Source organism: Lepisma saccharinum, chromosome 26 (genome assembly GCF_977018435.1).
Source record: "Lepisma saccharinum chromosome 26, izLepSacc3.1, whole genome shotgun sequence".
NCBI lineage: Eukaryota > Metazoa > Arthropoda > Insecta > Zygentoma > Lepismatidae > Lepisma > Lepisma saccharinum.
In genome coordinates, this window is record NC_139254.1 from 53,167,319 (window position 1) to 53,182,497 (window position 15,179).

Consider the following 15,179-nt stretch of genomic DNA (forward strand, 5'->3'; position numbering starts at 1 on the left):
TCTCTGTTAAAATTATAATTCATTTTTCGAACTAGTGCAGTTTGAATCCATCATGCACGCACATTGTCTGCAGGCAGCAGACGATTCTCACCGAACAAACCAGCCTCCTGGTGCGTTTGGTGAATCTCGTTCTTTCACGAGACGCACGGAATGCGACTTTTGGGACAGCCAGTTACAATAACTCGTTTAACTCGTGCGACTTTCGGAACGGGCCTCAATGTAACGTGTTGCGAGACCATGTTCCTCGGTTGAAACATGGCGTTTTGTGTTTACTTACACTAGGGATTATCCTAGAAGGATAGAAAGTGTTTGAGAAGTAACTAAAATAAATGACCAATTCATACAAAGATTCAGATAATACGCACAAAATTACTCTTCTCCTAGAAAAGGAAATTTGTTTTCAGAAAACGCCGAAAGATAAAGTATATTACTACTGTTGTAATATACGAAAGGGGCTGTAAAACGTGACCTTCCACGGAGTGCACCCAATTGTCAACCTCACTTCCACGTAATGCACCCTGGACTGCATTTTTCAGACTAACGAGGCCCTGGCGTCTGAACCTACGGCCAGTGTAATCTTCGTAGGATTGTGTGTGTGTGTGTGTGTTTTATCTTGCGTTTTGTCCTTACGTGTGCTGAGTGCCCCCCCTTTACAGCATCAGCTTCTTAGTGGTCAGAATATTTTAGTCTCCGACAGTGCAGTTGTGTTATCAGTTATATTTTAGATAAGGTAAGAGGCTGGACGGGTGCAAGATAGCCTAAGTGCTGACGCACCGAAAATTTTAAATTTAATCAACCAACCAAAGTACGCAAGGAAAATTAGCGAAATAAAAAAAAAATGAAAAGATGTGCTCACCAGGGATCGAACCTGGGACCTTCCGCGTGTTAGGCGGATGTGATAACCACTACACCATGAGCACTTAATGCCATACTTGAACTTTCTCTTTGGTATTCTTACCGAAACTAGGGCAACCGGGAATTCTCCATGTATAAAGAACAACTGAAAGTTCTTGAGGAGAAACTGGCTTCCTTCCAACTTTTGTAGACCAGTTCAGTTGTACTGTTCGGATTCCGTGTTGCTTTTGCACACGCACACTATTCTTGGCTAACAGAATGTCTTATCATGTCTAGCGTAAGATAACCACCACTTGCAATTAGCTGTATCGACAGCAGTGTGCGGATTAACGGGGGGATGCCGGAGATCCTCCCCCACAATATTTTTCGCCGGCCAAAGAAAAATATTTGTTATCCCTGCCAGGGATGTTTTTAACCCCCTCAAGGAAAATTGAATTGAAAGCTTATAGCTTGCAATTTCTTAACTTGTAACAAACACATTAATGGTCCAGTTATCAAAGATTTCCTTGCCGAAAAGTACGCGGCCTTGTGGATTAAAACGACACCATTCTGCAAATGACCATCACCGCGTTTATTCTGTCCGTTTTACGGAATGAGAGCTTCAAGAATTGAAACAACAAACCACACAAGTTACTGACAACCTCTGCACCAGCATACTTTAAAATCGTGTATAGTCGGGCCCCGTGGCGGAGTGGTTAGCACATCTCGCTACGACGCCAGCGGTCCCGGGTTCGAATCCCGGCCTGGGCATGGTTGTTTGTGAATGCCCATTCATCATATCATCACTCATCCCCATCTTCGCAAATTAGCCAAAAGTGGCACAAAAAGAGAAGTAAAATAAAGCAAATCAGTCAAAAACGCGTAGAATTCAAGACAAAAATTAATGAAAATATTCATAGACAATTTGCCGAGTATTGTGCATCACCCTGTACCCTACAAATAGACGTTACTCGTGTCAAAATGAAGTATTATTCTCGCAGGTCAGGGTGTGAGTGGAATTCATAATTTATCCTTAATGCTCAATATTCACTGTTCCAATTTTTAAAAGAAAAACGTTCATAACTTATCCTTAATACCCAATATTTAATATTCCAATTTTTAAAAGAAAAACGTTCATAATTTATCCTTAATCCCCAATATTCACTATTCCAATTTTTAAAAGAAAAATGTTCATAATTTATAATAATTAGTTCAGGCATTTATTTTCGTTAAAATAGGCAGGCAAAAAGGCATTTATAATGTGGAAAATAGGCACTAAAAATGAAAAAAGGCAAAATAAACCGAAAAAAGGCACATTTGGAAGTCACTTACTTTTATCTATAATTTCTGGCAAAATGTTAAAATCTATATTGGGAAGAGCATTTCAATTTTCTCCGTCTTGATTGCAGATAACTACAAGCTGTTTTTTTTTAAAGTTCTCAACATTCATTGATAGTCGTCTGTCAGAGAGAATGTTTTTCATAATAGAAAATTATATTTCTACTTCGACAGAAGTTATTGGAGCATACATAAAACAAGCTAATGTAGCTGGACTCATTTCGGTAACAGCATTTTCACCTTTTAGAATATCACAAATTGTTTTCAATTGTTTCAAGTCCTCATTTGCACTCACTACCCGTTTGCACTTTTCGCAACAGCTGACCCCTTTTCTCCTGGCACTTCCATCATATAGATTCCGCGTAGATTTTCATGGATGATATAATAGTAATTGTCTCTGGCAATGCACCATAATGTGCAAAAATAAACTTGAATAGCACAGGAGTTTTTCCACTGAAGCCGCTTCATTTTCTGGAAGAGCATCTATCACCTCACTGATTTTTTCAAGGTTGTTAGCATAATATATAGCTGCTGATATCCAGGTTCCCCATCTGGTCAAAACTGGTTGCGGAGGTAAACTAAGCTCAGATGCAACTTCCTTAAATTTTCGGGTTCGAGAGGGAGATTTCAGATATATCTTCTTTGTGTTCGAAATCAACCTGTCCACTTCAGCAGTCAATCATGCACAAGGAAATGTTAACCGAAAAGCAATATCTTAACTGAGCATGAAATACATTTTTCTCACACTTTTCTCCTTCAGCAATGTTCAAACATGCATGAGTTCAATATTACTTAAATAAGACGAAAATTACTCACATAATAAACGGAAGAAAAATAAATGCCAACAACGTTTTTTTTGGAGAAAAATAATTTATATACACATTTTTTTAAAAAAATGGTCAAATTTCATTGAAAAAGGCAAAAAAAGGCATTATAATTAAAAATAGGCAGTGGGGTCCCAAATAGGCAAAATAGGCAAAATGAAAAGGCTTCTAAAACATTCGAAACAACATAAGAAACGTATATCCGGAAAAATTTTATCAATATATGCAGTAAATAAAAAGAGGCATTTTGCCAAACTTCCGGGGTCTAATAATAATTAATCCCCAATATTTGCTATTCCAATTTTTAAAAGAAAAACGTTCATAATTTATCCTTAATCCCCAATATTCACTATTCCAATTTTTAAAATAAAAAAGTAAAAAGTGTTCCCCTGTGCATAGCACCACGCCATGAAGACGTATAGGTAGTGTGGGGGTAACGCCCCACACTTTCTTGATCCGGTCGTGAGTGGGGTGATGTGATCAGCATCACGCCCCTGACCGCCTTTACCCCCCAGGGTTTCCCCCAGGTACCCATGTTATTCGACGCTGGGTGGGCGCCGGGGCCGCTTCCATCGTTAGAAAAGTTCCCGGATTTGAACCGGCCGGGGATCGAACCCGGGACCTTTAGCATGGTAGTCAGACGCGTTACCGACTTTTTTTAAAAGAAAAATGTTCATAATTTGTTCTATTTCCCAATATTCACTATTCCAATTTTTAAAAGAAAAATGTTAATAATTTATCCTTAATCCAAATATTCATTATTGCAATTTTTAAAAGAAAATGTTCATAATTTATCCTTAATCCCTAATATTCACTATTCCAATTTTTAAAAGAAAAATGTTCATAATTTATCGTATTTCCCAATATTCACTATTCCATTTTTTAAAAGAAAAATGTTCATAATTTATCCTTAATCCCCAATATTCAATATTCCAATTTTGGAAGATAAATTGGAAGAGTGAGTACTGTGATTAAGGATAAGGCCACACAAACCTTAACCTACAAGTATGACACATTTCACATAACTTAGAACAAATAATGAGTTTGTAGTCAAAAGAATGTGAAGGAATTTTTGATTGTTCTTCTATTTTTATGTTTGCGAAATATGAAAAACGTGACACGCTCTGCACGATTCCATATGCATATAGTCTCTTCCTTTTTGAGACGCATTTCTGCACTAAACTTTACACAACAAATTGATATCACGACATGATTATGGTGTTTTCACGATATATTGTATAAGTTTTCGTGCAAAACATTGCGAAATTATGATTCAAGAATCGTGTTCACCTTGATCTGAAATCGTTTATCGAACAAGCAATATCGATTTTTACTTCTCGATTTGCGGCTTAGAACCAGGGACTGATTCTTTCACTCATTTTGGAACAAAGAAATTAAATAGCAGTGAAATTAACAATCAGGTTTGTGCTAATGTGTAGTTGCAGATTAGGTTGAAGTTTGTTTTATCGGTGATCGAATTGAACAAATGGATGTGAGGAACTTTTAAGAAATTTCTTTGTCCATATTTACATTTTTTAAAGTGTTAAATTGAAACATATCCTTATAGCTAAGATATCCACTGCTAATTTGAAACATACCCTAATAGCATCTAGTAAAGTAGATATATTTTCTCTGAAATATTTTTCATAATTTCGGTGTAGTTTGCAGGAAATGGTGATACACACTTCTAGTCTTGTGTTATTTCCGAATTCAAAACAAGGAAAGTTTAACAGTTCTTTTTGACACTACGAACACTCAAAATTGGAATTTTATCCAGACTGTAATGATCTATATTACAATGTATATGGCCCCTTACCACAGATTAACAAGATCGCTTACTTCCTATCTCTCCTTTGTAATCTGTGCGTGTACTAAAAATTGCATGTGGAGCCACCCTACGACGCCTTCGAAACTTAGAGCGTTGTCATAACAGTTGAATGCGTCTCAGCGCAATGATCCGCTCACCCCACCCTTCCATTCCTGCTTTTATTTTCTGCTAATAATTAGGACATATCTCATAAGGTGGTATGATTTATTTATATCCACTGCTAATTTGAAACATACCCTAATAGGATCTAGTAAAGTAGAAATATTTTCACTAAATATAAGAAATATTTTTCATAATATCGGTGTAGTTTGTAGGAAATGGTGATACACACTTCTAGTCCTACGAACACTCAAAAATTGAATTGTATCCAGAATGTAAGGATCTACGATGTATATGCCCCCTTACCCTCCACCCGAGTTGCCACTAATCCCCCCACCCACCAAAACCTTATGATACTTTGGAAATTTTTTAACCGCAAACTCGATCTCCTCTGTGGCTTTCACAATTCAAAATACGTATTCCGAACATTAAAACACGACCCAAGCATGGAACCTTCTATGTGAGCAAAGCGCGAACAAATATCATGAAAAGGTAACCTATTTGGAGAATGAGTGCGTTATACAATGCTACAGAGAAAGTAAATTAAAGAATCGATTTGTTCCAAATGTCATATTCACAATTCAAGAAAACAGTTATGAATACATTGTATAAAAAAATAGTTGGAAATATGTTACGAAACTCCACAGTATTGTTATTCCATGTATTGTATAAGAAATTGGTATAAACCTGTTGAGTTCAATAATAATAATAATAAATAAATAATTAAATAAATAGCTTTGCATGACTTTTTAAACGAAAAGTCAAGTAGTTATCTGATTCGTAGTCTGAATAATTCACATTGTAAAGCATGGCCATATGTAGAGAGAAATAATTGGAGAGGTACAACTTTCAGCAGTGTAAGGATAGTAACATTTTAATAGTTGGAGATCATTAATAATAACAGTAATAACCAGGCCCAGGTTTTGATGACATGTCATATTTTATTCCTCATGTAGTAGCTATGCATTGCTCTTAAGTATTAAAATCATAAATATACGAACCTCTGGTTATAAAAATCTGAATTTTATTGTGCATGTTTTCGTCTTATTTTTTATCTTTTAAGTTTTAGGTCATTTTTTTCAAGTTTCACTTCATTTTTTGGTAATTTTTCGCGTTTTACGTCTTTTTCTGGTCTTTTTTTTACGTAATTGCAAAAAAAAGTAATGTAATTGCATTTCGTTTCACTCACTCATTTTCAGCTTGGAACTGATATTTATCGCTTTGATGTTTGTAACAATCAAAACAAGAATTCTATCTCCATGCGACTGTAGGAACAAAGCAACATGTTGCTCGACATTGCCTACTGCAATAATTCTGAACAAGGTAAGATTTTGAATCACACCAATAAAAATTAATTACTAAAGTTCACACACACCTTGTAATTTCAGTTCTATTACGTTACAGAAGTAAGAACTGTGTCCTTATAACTGTCATATCCTGAAATGAAGACAACATTTTTAAGTAATTTTTAAGATAATTTTATAGAGCATTTTGCAGATATGTGTAGAACATCAAAATCCGGGCCCTGGTAATAACTATGTCTTGATGTTAATGATTATATTTGTAAAAGGGTTATTTATTATTATTAAACTGTTTACAATTAAAGAATCTCATTATAGTCTATATAATTATGAATATATACATATTAATAACAACATTATTATTACTTATTATGTTAATTTAGCAATTCATTCATATTTATGTTTCAACTTTAAAAAAAATCTATCAAAATATGTCTTAATTTTCTAACTTTGAGACTGCATACAATTTATTATTGAAAATTATAGAATATGTTTTACATTACAAATTCTGAAATATGCTTAGGTTATGAATAAAATAACATTATAAATAAATATATTTTTCCAGCTATATTGAATAATTAGTTGTTGATTTGATTAGCAAATTATTGCAAAATATTGGACATGTTAAATTATCGCTTTATAAATGATAATAAAGTATAGTCATTTTAGTTGAGTTAAATTTTAAAATAAAATAAGTTCTAATTTACCAAAGTCTCGGATACTACCAAGGAGATGCTACAGCTTGGGAAATTGAGTTTGGAATGGGGCTTCATGTAGTGGTTGCTAAGGTCCTAGCACGCACTAGCCATTTCCGAGAAAATGCGCTTCAAAGCCTGGAAGTTTACGAAGCGTGCATCATGAGGTGAAGTTAATGCATTACTACTAAGTGGACCGGTGGCCCTAAATTTTGTTTTAGCTCCAGGAACTAGGCCTATGTCTTTTACATTTTATTTAATATTTTTTGATATAAAGATGAAATTTTTTAAAAAAATGTTATTGGGAAAATATTCCTATTTAATGTATTTTTAATTTTATTTATCGAAATGAATATTTAACGATACTTTGTACAATTCTCATCATTTTACAAACATTTGCATATGTATAGCGAGAAGTGTACATTTTATTTTTCGAAGAAATGATCAAGAAACTAAACGCAATAATACTATTCACAATCCATGCTTTTACGTATTTATATTTTTTTGTGCAGGATTCAGAATAGTAATTATCGTAAAAGCTTTGAAGAGAAAGTATTGCTCGCCAATTCGCACAGCAAAGAAAATATGAATTTTCGCAATAAGTAGTTGCGCTAGTTTTAAAAAGTAGGAGCAATCGAACTGGAGTCGAACCCAGAACCATCGGCACGTTTAATTAATTCGTTACCACCGGGCCGCTTGGCAGTCGGACAATGTCTTCGCCTGGTGAGGCACACTTGGAACCTTTGAAGCGCTTTTTCTCATAAATGGCTGGCTTGCTTGCTTATACGTGCCTTGGTATATCAATAACTATAGGGCCTCCCCGATGGAGCAGTGGTAGCGTCGTCTCCTCCTAATCAAGGGGGAAGGACGTAGTGGTTCGGATCCCACTTAAACTGTCCCGATTAGCCCTACTGTGTATAAAGTGGACTTAAAACACCAACTCAATCAACTATAGGGTACCCTACAACTACAAGAAGTTCCACGCCCACCACAAACTCAATTTCCCAAGCCGTATCCTCTCCTTGTAGGCCTCGTTTGGATTTTGCGCAGGTTTGTTTCGTTCTCGGTCCCAGACTTTTCGCCTCCAGTTGTGGGAGTTTCAAAGAGGGTAAAGCGATGTTGCTACACGTCTGATTCTTGTCCAGTCGTACACGACACGTTTTGCTGTCAACATGCACCCATCGATCGCATTTCAGCGAGAGGCAGGGAGTCGGAGACCCATTCGCTTGCTACGCGGCGGTGCGTGGTTTTGTTGAGAGTGCCACCTGTTTCGAAAACTGCTCGAAGCGAAAAACATTGTCAACGCAGAATACCATAATTTCCCCTCACCACGGCAACTGGACAAAGCCGGCCAGTTCAGCGGTTCATGTGACCCTTCCTGGCTTTCGACCAGCGTTGCCAACCTCTCAGCTGCGAAAAGTGCTGATTAAACAGTGAAATTATGCCAAAACGGTACTCAATGTTGCTAGATTGATTGATTGATTTAGTTTATTTTACTTCGCGTTTTGTGCCTCTTGGCTAATTTGCGAAGGTGGCGATGAGTGATGAAATGATGAAATTGATTAATGGACATTCACAAACAACCAAGCCCGACCGGGATTCGAACCCGGGACCCTTGGCGTCGCAGTGCGATGTGCTAACCACTTTTTTTTTTTAAAACAAATGGAAATACCCCCTACACGGAGGTATCCCCCACCATTCACACTTTTTCTCACTTTTACACTTTTCAATTGTTACAGTTTCTCAGTTTCTTATCATCTGGACAAACACAAATACCCATGCCTTACCCGGGACTCGAACCCGGAACCCCTGGCGTTGTAGCGAGCTGTGCTAACGACTCCGCCACGGAGGTCGACTACCACTCGGCCACAGGGTCGGGCCCAATGTTGCTAGAACATTTATTATTATTATTATTATTATTATTATTATTATTAATAATAATAATAATAATAAAGAACAAAAAAATGGCCACCCTCACTGTACACGAAATCTAGACTTGTTTACACTGGTTCAAAATTGTTTCATTTCCAGGCAAGTGGTACTTTGTACAGGGATGCGCACCAAAGAGTGTTAGTACTCATGTTTAGAAATTCTTCCAAACATATTTACAAACACAAATAAAAAAAACAATAAAAAAAGAAGCACAGATACACAAACTCATGCTAAAAATGCATATGGTACTCCTCCACCCTCTTCTACGATTTTACGACAGGAAGATGTGGGACCCCAAGGGTCCCGGGTTCGAATCCCGGTCGGGCTTGGTTGTTTGTGAATGTCCATTCATCAATTTCATCATTTCATCACTCATCCCCATCTTCGCAAATTAGCCAAGAGGCACAAAACGCAAAGTAAAATAAACTAAATGAAATCAAATCAAAAATCAAAGGAAGATGTGGTAGAGATGAAACGTATTGGTGGATGGTGGGTGGTGGGATCCCTGGGCCGGTTTACTCTCTTTTGTTGAAAACATGTCCACTCCTGAAATAGAGATGTGGAGGTACTTTTATTTTTACTTCTTCAGAAAACTTTCCTTTGAGTTAAACTTCTACCGCTGAGCGGTTGCTGATTATGCTAGATTTGGTTGTTATGCCAAACACAGGGTGCTAGGTGCCAACGACGGTTAAATTATGCTATGTTTAGCGCCATTATGCTAGGGTTGGCATCGCTGCTTTCGACGGAAAAGGCAAGAATATAATTTTGAAGTTTATTCTTTCGCCGAACAGGATTTAGAAACTGAGAGTTTGGCAGGCAAGCTTCTGCAGACTATCGGCTCGAAATGCCAGGCGGTTCAATGTCAGCCCATTCCTAGCTGCGAGGAAAGGTTGGCCGTTGCGATTTTGTCCCTCCTTGTTTGAGCGACCTTCGCGGGAGAGGAATCCTCTTCTCCCTGACCTTTCGAGGAGAGATTCCCGAAGGAAAACCAACCCGGAAGACCTCCAGGGACACACACAATGCATCTTCCCGTCGCCTCTGTTATTTTCTTTGCACGTGCTGCAACAGGTATTGGCTATTTGCAGCGTGAGTCTTTCCATCTAACTATTGGGCTGATCAAGTTTGGTTGTGGTTTCGCTCCCACTGCACTTGGATATGTTTAAATCTTGGTTTGGCCTTCGAACTATTAAATGGTGCACTTTTCCAAAAAAAAGGTTTTATCGAATTGCAAAACATGTGAATGGTAGTGAGTTAGACACGTATGTAAAAATGAATAATAATAATAATAATGAGCATATTCGCAACATTTTGTTATATTAATGATACATATGATTAACGATATGTGTTAATGATGTATTAACAATTATTAATACATGAAAAGGTGAAACATAACAGTCTACTCACTTCCCTCTACTAGCCCTACGAGTTTATGAGGGGAATTTCCGAGCACCCTGTATATACAGTTCTTAAATCAAATAGTTTGTGTGTGAGTATAAACAAACAAGCAAACAAACTGCGTATTATAGAAATACAATATAAAACAAGGACGCAGTAGAGGAAATAAACCTTTCGTATAATTTGCTACATCATTTCACACACTCTTGCACAAGAACATTTTCGTTCTAATTACTCCCTTGCTGGACATTATTTTCCGCCCATAGCCTCTGCTAATAGTGGTTATGAAAGTATTTGTGGGTAAAGCCCACAGTTTCCAATTAATTTATGCAAAACCGCTGTCATTTTTCAAGATGGCGGACTTTCCCCATGGACATGGGTAGCGGATTTTTTGAACAGAGAGAATTACATATTTTGGCATATTCTTGCACAAAAATAATTCGTGTTATAATTTTTCCCACGTGACATCCTTTGTTTCTTTTACTGCAAAATGGTATATTTGTTGCCATTGATTGATCCGTGGCTCTACAGCCCGCGAAGGGGCTTGGCCTATCTCCCTACTGCCAGTCTCCCTCGCACAATCCTGCCTAGAGGTGTGGAGATCTTCAACCGGTAATGTGGTGACGTGGGGTCAGCACGTCGAATGCACAGCCGTTATAGGAGATTTCCGAGACCGTGTTACGCTACTCACTTGTAGCTCCCCAATTTCCTCGCGATGGTGGGTTGCCACCGGTCCTATACACAGGCCGAGAACCCGGAGACTGAACCCAGGCGGACTCAAACCCATGCCGTCCCGCAGTCGGAGCCCAAAGCACAGAGCCTTAGACCCAGGGTTGGCAAAATTTGTGTTTTTTTTTAAAAAGAACAAAACAAACTTTTTTTTTTTGTTTAAAACATGTTTTTTTTTGTTTTAAACATAGTTTTGAACATGAGTTAAACAAAACGAATTCAACCTTTTCCCAGTAAATTATACGAGGGCGATTCAATAATTATTGTCCCCGGCATACTTAGAGGATATGAATTGCAATGAATGATGGGGATATTGTAGCCTAATGTCTTAGATGCCTATATGCAAAATTTCAGAACCGTAGGTGCTACAGTAAATTTGTTTTTCTCTTTTTATGTGTAAGAGGTGGCACTTAGTTTGAAAAATGGAGAAAACCGAACAACGAGCTGTCATCAAGTACCTCCAGAAAAAGGGACTAAGCCCAAAGGAGATTCATGAGGACATGGTCAGTGTGTTGGGTGATGGGGCTCCTACCTACCAGGTGGTAAAAAACTGGTGCCGCGATTTCCGTTGCGGCAGGGAAAGCTGTCAACAGGCCCCTGGTGCTGGTCCTCCAACAACAGCATCCACTCCAGAAAACATTGATGCTGTGCATGACATGATTATGGCTGACAGAAGAATCACGGTGCAACAGTTAGCAGACATCATGCACATCTCTGTAGGCTCAGTGGAAACCATTGTGCATGAACACCTGGGATTCAGAAAGGTGTCAGCGCGATTGGTCCCAAAATGTTATCCCGTGAACAACAGAAAGACAGAGTTCAATGTTCAAGGGCTGGTTTGGAGCTGATGGGGGTAGACCTGAAGCAGTTCTGTGATAGGTTTGTGACAGTGGATGAGACATGGCTCCACCACTATGATCCCGAGTCCCAACGACAGAGTATGGAGTGGCGGCACAGCAATTCACCTCCCCCCCGCAAATTCAGGGTGCAAGCATCAGCACGCAAGGTTATGGCCACAATTTTTTGGGATGCGAAGGGTGTGCTACTTATTGACTACCTGGTGGGACACACTGTTACTGGGGACTATTATGCAGCCATAATCCCTAAGTTACGCGAAGCAATCAAGGAGAAACGGCGTGGGATGTTGCGGCGAAAAGTGCTGTTTCACCACGATAATGCTCCAGCACACAGAAGCCATGTTACTGGTGCCGTAATCCATGCTGCTGGTTTCCATGTGTTGGAACACCCTCCCTACTCACCCGACCTCGCCCCTAGTGACTTTCATTTGTTCCCGAAGTTGAAGGAGCACCTCAAGGGGACGCATTTTCCCTCAAATGCTGCTGTTATGGACGCTGCGGAAGAATGGCTCACGGCTCAGCCACAGACATTCTTTGAAGCTGGCATAGTGGCTTTACAGCATAGGTGGAAGAAGTGCATTACTGTGAAGGGGGACTTTGTGGAAAAATAATACTGCTTATATGTCAGGGACAATAATTATTGAACCACCCTTGTAGTTAAAGTCGTTAAAGAGAAAAAAATACTAATTTTTATGAGTACAGTGGCGACAAGGACAGTTTATTTACCTTTGGAGATAAGGTTTACCATACTGCAGGGTAGGGGTGTGCGGGACAGAATTTTTGGGTCGGGACGGGAAATTCTTTAAATCCCAACATTCGGGACGGGAAAAATTCTCAATTTCCCGAAAAAGTCGGAAAATTTTCTGGACGGGATCTGTTCGAAATTTCTCAAAGCTCTTGAAATCTCGAATTATATTCGTAATTTCCATCTTAAGAGCTTGTTTTTGCACTTCTGGTACAAAACCTAACAATTTCCGATACGTTCCAGACATTTACAATGAAGAGAACGTCTAGAATTGACAACGTTTTAAAATGACCATTCGGAATTTCCAGACTGCTTGGGATCCCAAAAAGTCGGGAAGTCATTTCCGGAAGTCGGGATCGGGACGGAAATTTTCTTTCCCGATCCCGGTCCCGACTTTTCGGGATCCCGCACACCTCTACTGCAGGGACAAAAGTTGTGGGTAATAGCCTCACTTTTTCCGCCACTACTGAAGTAGGTTATGATTTATATTCATCTAAATTTCAAGAAACTAAATATTATAGAATTACTATCCTCGTCCTGTAAAAAATCACGGTGAAATATTTCATGCTGTCTGAACAGTTTATATAGCAGAAAACAATCTGCAGTGTCATAATAGATTCTCCAGATCAATTTATCTTTCAAAGTACAAAATTATGTTACCAAAAGTAAGCATCTGCGCTTCATTCAGTTATACAGACCAATGAATCGTATCGCAAAAGAAAAAAAAATCACGTCATGATCAAAATCAGGCATTGTGTATTCAGATATTAGTTTCCATTTCCAGCTTCCACCAGTCTCAAACTTACAGGACGATACGAAACAAGAAACTGAGAGGTTCCGATTTCTACAGTAAAGCACTGGTCTTTCTTGTCGCACAACAATTTTGCTACCTTGTGCATACATAGCTAGCCTGCCTAACCTAACAACATAGGCATTTAGCCTAAAATTAAAAAGCTTTCTCCCGTGACGTCAGAACATAAGGTTGCTCAAGTGTTGTGCGATAAGTGAGACCTGTAAAGCCCGGATTAATTGACACAGATTCAATGAAAAACAGGGTTGCCTAACAAAAAAATTATCACAGACTACGAAATATATACAACCAAAATGTGTTTTAAACACTTGCAAAAAAAAACATGTTTAAAACACATTGTTTTAAACGTTTAAAACATTTGTAAAAAAAACAAAGCCGTGTGTTTTAAACGTTTAAAACAAAGTGTTTTAAACACTTTTGTTTTAAACATGCCAACCCTGCTTAGACCACAACTATTGCAAATATCTAGCCTACAACGAACGTAATCTAAACTATGGTTCTAATGAATGCCCTAGGAGGGAATCTACACAAAGGGTCATTCCATGTGAAATCAACCAATGAAAATACACTTTTCAACCTAACATATTTTGATTCAAATGAGGTTGTAGAAGTTGTATTTCCGAAATTACAGGAACCATAGCTGCGTGTTTAAGATGTATTGTTGGGGGGTATTTCTTTTTTCAATGTTTCCATCCAGCAAATTCGACATCGAATAATCTTTAAGTACAAGGGTATTTTGTTGTGGAAGGCTCATGGCTGAAGTAATTCAATGTAACTGTGTGGTGTTAAAAAAAGTGTGCCCCAGGTGAGGATCGAACTCACGACCTTGAGATTATGAGACTCACGCGCTGCCTACTGCGCTACCGAGGCATGTATGAATTTAAAGTGTATGCTCGCTGTTTTACAATATTGTGAGTTTTGCGCGTTCCCTTCTTACATATCGTAAACGCACCTTTCACACTAATGTCGCAGTATAATTCTTGGTTCGGTTTGCTCGAGGGTGGAAAAAATATTTTAAGGTAGGCTCTTCCGTTGGTGTTCAAGACTTAAAAATTCTCTTTCTCTTTATTTCTTTCAACGCTTTCACTTGGCGGGGGCAAGGGGATGCACTTGTTGCCCACCCCCCAAAAATCAGGTTTATGAAAATTTACAAGTTGTGGTATCTGAGGACCAAAGTAATAAGGTCTAATATTTGTGATTTCACAAACGTCACAGTTATTTAGCAAATGATCCTGGATGTTATTTTTATGGAAGGGAAAACTCTTCGAGTCTCTTCCCCCACCCCTAAAGTTAAGCCCCAGGGTTCATTCTGCCCTTTCAAAATTATGCCCCAAAGTCTGATCCTTATACTAGGGTTGGTAACGGCGGGGCACACTACCACATGTGCCTCGGTAGCGCAGTAGGCAGCGCGTGAGTCTCATAATATCAAGGTCGTGAGTTCGATCCTCACCCGGGGCACAAGTTTTGGAACAGACTGGCTTCATTTAATCTACTGTGGTCTATATCTGGAGCAAATATAGTAATAACATTAAAATTTTAATAAATGCATTATTATTATTGGTCCTCCTCCGTAGTCGAGCGGGTTAAGGCGTTCACTCGTCTTGAGATCGTTCGCTGCGGGACGGCGTAGGTTCGAATCCGGCTCTGGTCGGAATTTATTCGGCCTACGTATAGGGCCGGTGGCAACCCACCATCGTGAGGAAATTGGGAAGCTCCGAGTGAGTGAGCGTAACCCGGTCGAGAAGACCTACAGTAAACGGCTGGGGGTTCGTCGGGCTGATCACCCGTCCC

The 15,179-nt window shown here is 38.7% G+C and overlaps 3 non-coding genes across 3 annotated transcripts; 1 reads left to right on the top strand and 2 right to left on the bottom strand.

The window, feature by feature from the left end:
* Positions 1 to 847: 847 nt before the first annotated feature.
* TRNAV-AAC (transfer RNA valine (anticodon AAC)) lies at positions 848 to 920 on the bottom strand. Its single transcript has one exon. It is a non-coding gene; the product is annotated as a tRNA-Val (tRNA).
* Positions 921 to 14,185: 13,265 nt separating this feature from the next.
* Positions 14,186 to 14,258, bottom strand: TRNAM-CAU (transfer RNA methionine (anticodon CAU)). Its single transcript has one exon. It is a non-coding gene; the product is annotated as a tRNA-Met (tRNA).
* Positions 14,259 to 14,773: 515 nt separating this feature from the next.
* TRNAM-CAU (transfer RNA methionine (anticodon CAU)) lies at positions 14,774 to 14,846 on the top strand. The gene has a single exon. It is a non-coding gene; the product is annotated as a tRNA-Met (tRNA).
* Positions 14,847 to 15,179: the final 333 nt, after the last annotated feature.